Source organism: Engraulis encrasicolus, chromosome 14 (assembly GCF_034702125.1).
Source record: "Engraulis encrasicolus isolate BLACKSEA-1 chromosome 14, IST_EnEncr_1.0, whole genome shotgun sequence".
Classification (NCBI taxonomy): domain Eukaryota; kingdom Metazoa; phylum Chordata; class Actinopteri; order Clupeiformes; family Engraulidae; genus Engraulis; species Engraulis encrasicolus.
In genome coordinates, this window is record NC_085870.1 from 48,756,732 (window position 1) to 48,764,231 (window position 7,500).

General features: G+C 44.6%; 1 protein-coding gene and 1 long non-coding RNA gene across 2 annotated transcripts in view; both read left to right on the top strand.

Annotated features, from left to right (window-relative positions):
* The window catches only part of syt6b (synaptotagmin VIb), a 98,566-nt gene that overhangs the window by 29,371 nt on the left and 61,695 nt on the right, over positions 1-7,500 (top strand). The gene's annotated exons all lie outside the window — the stretch shown is intronic.
* LOC134462810 (uncharacterized) lies at positions 3,599-5,115 on the top strand. The gene is made up of 3 exons (XR_010037579.1): positions 3,599-4,312; positions 4,944-4,991; positions 5,094-5,115. It is a non-coding gene; the product is annotated as an uncharacterized LOC134462810 (long non-coding RNA).

The following is a 7,500-nucleotide window of genomic DNA, read 5'->3' on the forward strand; positions in this document are numbered from 1 at the left end:
ACCTCCTGGCAGCGAGTTGGAACATCAGGGTCAGACTATGTGTCACTAAGGCAATTTCATCAGCATATTTAAAAAGTGCCATGGTTTCCCTGTGACACATGATGTTGTTTGTGTACACAGAGAAAAGGATTGTGGATAAAACACAACCTTGAGGAAGTCCAGAGTTCAAGGTGATTTACCTGTTGTGGTCTGTCCGGCAGGAAACATTTAATCCAGTAGTAAATAGACATGCACACTACACAGGCCTTCATACCGTACACTCACCAAATAAATAGACATGAGGGAGAGTCAAATGTACGTAGACACTGCACAGATCTTTAATCCATACAATCATCTCGTTACATACAAACACCCCATACCACTCAAACACCACAGTAAATACACACACACACAAGCATTCATACCTTACAATCACCACACTAAATACACGTTTTGTTAAAAACGAAAGTTCGGGAGAATCGTAATGAAATTCGACAGGTCTAAATCAAAACCTGCACTCTATTCCCTGCTTGTCTGTCATTCGTCTACGTATTTTCTGCGCGTTAAGACAGGCACGCCTACCTATCCTCCTGATTCTCATTCTCTGCTCAGCCATCATTCGACGGGTTCGTAAGTGCAATGACAGCTGGCACGCCCTTCAATTATCTACACCGCATTTATTCCCCGCTCACCTGCTCCAAGGCAGAAACTTGCTTTCTCACTCGTACCTCACCATCCGCCTCTATCACCTCCTCTCTTTGTCATCTCGATCGTTTTATCTGGGATTCCGCCCTCGCTCCTCCTCGGTTCTGCTCGCTCTCCTAAAAACCGAGCAGGGGTGTCCGCTCAGAGCTCGCACACATTCGCAGGCGTAGGTATTGCCCCAGCGGTCAGTTGGAGGCCCGTACTCCAGAGCCCAAGAAATGTTTTTTAAACATAGGTAACATCAGGCTGGGCAGTAATTTCAGCACCATGGCCAGCGACCTTGCCCAATACACTATTACCGGTATGCTATTTGCTTTTAACTTACGCTCCTCGAGTGCAGTGGTTCAACGACCCCGTAAAGCACTTTTATGATTGGTTCGACGCACGGACAGCGGTTCTCCTGTGAGAAACCCACGATCACGAGAAGCCCGTTGTCCAGCGAGAACGAAGATGTATTCATACATAGTCTACTGAATTCAAATTTCAGATAGCTCACTAATGAAATACAGATGAGGGAGAGTCAAACATACATAGAGACTACACATTCCTTTATTCCATACAATCGCCTTGTTACATACAAACACCCCATACCACACAAACACCACAGTAAATACACACACACAAGCCTTCATACATTACAATCACCACAGTAAATACCCACGAGGGAGAGTCAAACATAGACACTGCACAGGCCTTCAATCCATACAATCATCTCGTTACATACAAACACCATATACCACACAAGCACCACAGTAAATACACATTACACATGCACACTACACAAGCCTTTATGTCTTACAAACACCACATTAAACACATTCCACACGAATTCTTTATTTACTTCAGACCCAGGGGGATCCGTATCACATTTAAAAAAACATCAAAGCATGGTAAAAAGTTAAATCAGAACAACAAAGAGAAAAAGCAACAGCAAAAAAACCCCACAGAGATACACGATGCACCGTCTCAAAAATTACACACGACAGCACCCTTAGACAAATACCACAGCACACAAACATGTAATACACAGTACATATCACCACACAGACATTCTGATGTCACGTCTGTGCAACATATCGTTGCCTGCCATTCATGCCGCCCTAACCAATTCTCTGCTCCACATCTCTTAATATTACAGTGCTACCCCTCAGGGCTACAACCCCCCCATCCCGCGAACCCTAGTCCAGCCCCCTCTCCACTCTACAGCATGGTGATTGCTTTATCCATCCCAGACACTAGGCTACACGTAGCCCAGTCCCAACCTTTCCCTCCTTCTCTAGGTACATTAGGTGGCATGCGTTATTCATGCCACACTAACCAATTCCTTGCTCCACATCTCTCAGTGTAACAGTGTAACCCCCCCCCCCACACACACACCCACAGCTACAACCCGACAGCAAGACACTATCTCCAGTCCAACTCTCTCTCCACTTCAGCCATTCATGCCACCCTACACCAGTCCAACCCTCCCTCTGTGTAGCCTGCATGATCTCCAAAAATTCTGTGCTCCTGGACACGGATGTTAAGGACACGAAATCTGTGTCCAGGAGCACGGATTTTGCCAAAATTCTGTGCTCCTGGACACGGAATTGTTTTCCGTGCTTCTCGACACGGAATTGTTTTCCGTGATGGACACACAGAAGTGCTCTCTCTATACTCCCAAAGCTCTATGTTTCCACAGTCTTGTGTTTTCTCAGGATTTTTCTCATTTCAAATATTTTTCCTAAATAAAAAAGAACATTTCTTACTGACAGGTTAGGGTTAGGGATCGTTTTGGTCTGGGCACAGCTAGCATTCTTTCATTCATTATATGAATTTGATAGCCTATCAACCAACTGGAAAAGGTATTTCTCAAAAATATGTCTTTAATGACAGGTTAAGGTTAGGGAATGTTTTGGTCAGGGCACAACTTAAATTGCAATAGCATTATTTTGCTTAGGATTAGCATTTGGTATGTATTTTCTAATGATAGAGTTAACACAGTGCTGTGGGAATATAGAAAGCACTTCCGTGTGCCCATCACGGAAAACAATTCCGTGTCCAGGAGCACAGAATTTTGGCAAAATCCGTGCTCCTGGACACGGATTTCGTGTCCTTAACATCCGTGTCCAGGAGCACGGAATTTTTGGAGATCAGGCTGGTGTAGCCTGCATGATGTGCCATGCTAGCATGCTATATCCAATGTGCCGTGCTATATCCATCCCCACCATTCATTCCGCACTAACCCAATTCCCTGCTCCACATCTCTCGCTGTTACAGTGCCCTCCTACCCACCCCAGCGCACCCCCTCCAGTGCTTGCTAGCACCCCCGCCCCCCCACCCCCACCCCCATCAGCCAGACACGACCCCACTCCACCCCCTTCTCCAGTCTATGTGGCGTGCTGCGGTGCTGTATCCATCCCAACAATTCATGCCACCCTAACCAACAGTGCTGAGCCCCTGCCAGTGCTACTGTATATCCCTTCAGCAAGGCACTTCTCCACACCGTGGAATGCTAGATTTTTTTTTTTTTAAGCCAAATTTTATTGAAGGAAAGTTTTGTAATACAGGGTGTACATTGTGACACATCCTTCTTTTTTCTTCTTTTTCAGGAACGCTAGCTTCTCCACTCCATGTGGCGTGCGTAATTCATTCCACGCTAACCAATTCTCTGCTCCTTATCTTGTAGGGTTACTGTGCTGTGCTGTGCTACCCCCTTAACCCCTCAGTGCTACATCCCGTCAGTGAGACTCACCCCCACTCCAACCCCCTCTCCACTGTATGTGGCGTGCTATATCCATCCCAGCCATTCGTTCCACACTAACCAATTACCTACTCCACATCTCTCAGTGTAACACTGCCCACCCCACCCCGTGCTAAACTAACCTGATTCACATCATCTGGCTGCGTTCGGCTACGTCACGCGGGGCGTTCCCATGCCTCACTACCCCATCTGAATAGCAGTGAGACCGCTGGAGTTGGAAAATGTGTACAGCCAATCATGAATCGCGGGTGGGATTTTGAATGGATGGGCGGAGTTATGGGCGGATGTGATGTAAAGCATTAGCGACAGCAGTGTAGTCTTCACTTCACAACAAACATGGCAGCGCGCTGTAGTACTAGTACTCAGTGCGCTGAAATGGATTCGGCTATTTCCACGGTATTGTCTTGTATTCCAAATGTTCAGGCATTGAAATACGAACAAATGACGGCGCTTAAGGCGTTTGTTGGCGGCGAGGATGTGTTTGCGTTTCTTCCGACCGGATTTGGCAAAAGTTTGAGCTGGCTCCACTGGTCGCTAAAGCCGCTGTGAGATGGACACTCCCAACTGAGCTCTAGGAGACGTTCTATCCCACCCGATTATATTTCACGTGCTAAAGCAATGGGGAAAGTGCAGGATCCAATCTTTATTGTGGTGTTCCCCCTGGCTGCGTTAATGGAGGACCAAGTCAGAGAGGCTGGAAATCTAACGGGTATGGAACTGGGAGGAAGACATCATTCAGGGACCAGCGACGTTGCCAGGCCAGCCGGTCTTCGGTAGCCCCGAGTCGTGGCTGAAGGACAAATGACTGACCATGCTATCCTCAGACCTCTACCAGAAGAATCTACTGGGCATCGTTGTCGATGAGGTTCACGTCACCTACAAATGGTAAGTTTAAGCATCTACTGTTGATGAACCTGATGCATTTTTTCCATTTATGAAGCACAGGCATGTGCATTGCGTTTGGTTGTGAGTTCACATTCTGGCCTTCTAGGTTTATCGTAGTTTACTTGTAGACTAATCTTAACTTGGACATGTATCGTCACAGTCTTGGTCATAACTTTGTATTATGTCTCTGTTAGTTTCGTCATGTTTTCCCCCTGTGATGTTCAAAAAACTCCGTTAACTCTGCTGTACACATTGTCCGTGTAAATATTACATTGTCCTTGTAAAAACAATGGTGTTGGTTCTCCCCTCCCCCAACTGTGCCCGATGCATACTGTAGTGTACAGACATTTGCTTTGCGTTTGTTTGTGACTGTGAGTTGACATTCTGGTCTTGAAAAATGACTTGGCAAACGTGTGAAATGGTTGATATCGTTTGCTGCCGTCTTTCATTGTATTTCGTGGTGTGCGAAACTGACATTCAAAGGGTTTCACTATGCTAAACAAGCTACCCAGTAGAATGGGTTGACCAGTTTGTGTGAGCTGCTTATGTTACACAGACTCAACACGTTACAAATTTGCCCATGTTCAATATCTGCTGTATTGTATAAACTGAGCTCTTCTCTGACCACCAGGAATGAAAGGCCTTCCTGCTCAGTTGGGAGAACGTCACAGCAAAGAAGGTGAGTCACTCTTGTAAATAAGTAGGCCTGCACCGATTGTCATTAGGAGGAAAAGTGTGGTTGTCTAGTATACCTGTTAACATCATGCACCATGTCTTTCAGACATGCCTGTCATGGCTTAAATTGGCATCTGCAGTCACAGAAGATGGACACAGAGAGCTGCTACATATGGAGAGAGTGCCATTCAACAGTGAGCCCACCCAACAGGACAGTTTGCACTAGGTTGGATCACAGCTTATTGAAGAAACATGAGAAGAGCATTAGTCCCTATATCTTTGATCTAACATAATAGTAATATAACCAACAACCTTCCTGTTTTCAAAGTGTTGCATGTGCAGGGAATCCCAGGTTATGTTGATTAAAAGGATGAGTATTTTGACAGTGAAACACCACAGCGTAGTAGCTGGCAGTGCTTTGCCGCAACCTCGTACATGCTGTTGTACAAATGTGTATGAATGACTGTTTTTGCATAGAAGAACTGTAAATAAAATTACACATTTGAAAACTGTTGCCATGTTTTTTTCTTTGAGCAGCAATGATTAAAAAAATGTAAAGAAGGAAGAAGTATTGTAGACTGTTTAGTGTTGAGCACAGTTTAATTTACTTCAAGTGACAACATACCTTAACCTTTTTTATATGCATTCACAGAAAGGCAACAGAATCTTATGGAAAAAAAAGTTGCACTGGGTTATTTTATATACACTACTTACATACACAAATTATTTAACATACATTAATTACAGTACATGCATTTACTCCACCAATTTTATATTAGTCTTGGCGCTCTTTCAATTTTAGCTTTGATCCTGCGCCACAGGTTACTGCTTTTGCGATTTATCAGAATGTCATGACTAGATGGGGGGGTGAAAACAACTCAGCCTCTCTGAAAATATCCTCTGTGTGACTAGCAACATAATGTGCTCCAGTGTGCATTTGTCTGTCTGTTCACCATGATTTTCTGCAGTCCAATAGACATGCTGGTCCAATCTGCTGTTTGTTTCAGTGAGACCGGGACAACTATGTTCTAAAAATGACTTCAAGTTGTTAAGGTGCTGTGGGCTAAGCGATGCGAAAGTGTGAAATTTACCTGCAGAATTACGAGCAGTGCGCTGTGGGCACACTGTGGCTAAAGGCCTTGTAAAAATATCAAATCTACAGTATAGTTATACGTCTCCCTCCTGGACTGCATGTGGAAAATGGCATTTGTTGACCACCCGGGCCACTACCGGATGTAGCCTGTTCCTTTTTTCCCCTCTTCAGAGCCCATGGTTATGTGGTCAGGTATGAAGCCGTCAGGGATATCTGTTGACACATTTAAAAAGATAGATAATGCAAAATATGCAGTATGGTTAGCTTAGATGTAATCTTGCAAAGCCAATATGTACAGACTGTCATGGCACCAGCTTTAACTGGGGGCATACATTTGTTGTAATGTAAATCTTTGTTCCAGAGGTACCTGACACTTAATGAAGCCCCTAGGTGCTCCATGGCTGCCACCAGGAAGAGCTGTTATGTTGTTCCTCACTCACACCGTCTTCGTACCCATTGAATGCAGCATGTTTGGCCCTGCTTTGCATTTCTGCATCTGTGAGAAGGGGACTTGTTGTTAATGATGGTGATAGTTTGTAATACAGTGCAAAGCAACACTTTTACACATCTCTGTCGTTGGACATGTGCGTAGGTTACAATCCCAGCGAGGTTATAAAGAAATCAAAGAAATAAAAGAATCAATAAATCAAATAAAAGTGAAACAATCATATTGCATGTGTGCCTAGATAGCAATGTAAACAGTAAACCATTTAGATTAGCATAGAGGCTAAGAGGAAGATGCCCTGACGCCAATCATATCCAATAACAATATTGACATATGTATGGATGAACAATTGTCATATTGTGCTTGCGCACGACTTCAGAGCAACCATTGCATCAAGATTCAAGATGTTGACTTACCGTACGTACCTTGAGAACGGTGGGTTAAATTGCAGCAGGCATTTCAGGTATGCGACAGGATTTTTCGGAGAAGTTTCACAAGTTTCGATCAAGTTCAGCTGGGCGCTGGTTTACCCTTTCTCGTAGGGAAGTTCTTCAAATATCCATGGGCGGTTGCAGATATTACCATTTGTCCTTAGATATCCCCTGCACATAGGGCAATGTTCGTTTATAGAAAGTTTACTCTGTTTACTTCCAGCCGCCGCCATGTTTGTTGTGATGAAAAGTCTTGCCTCCTGCGTGGTGTCGCTGTGAACTACGTCACGGATTGAGTCAACGGGAGTGGCTGAAATGGCGTGTCAGTCAAAATGACGGACAGATTCTTAATCCAATCACATGCAAGAGTTTTGAAAAAAATGGTTCATTTGGAAGAGCGTCGGTTGGGGGCAGGTCCCAGATGTATATGCGAAAGCATATCAGATGGTAGGAATCAGGTAAGTGGTAGACCCCGTCAGCCAGACACTTCCACAGTCCAGCCCCTTCTGTGTACATGATGTGGTGTGTTTCCTTCAATCCACAT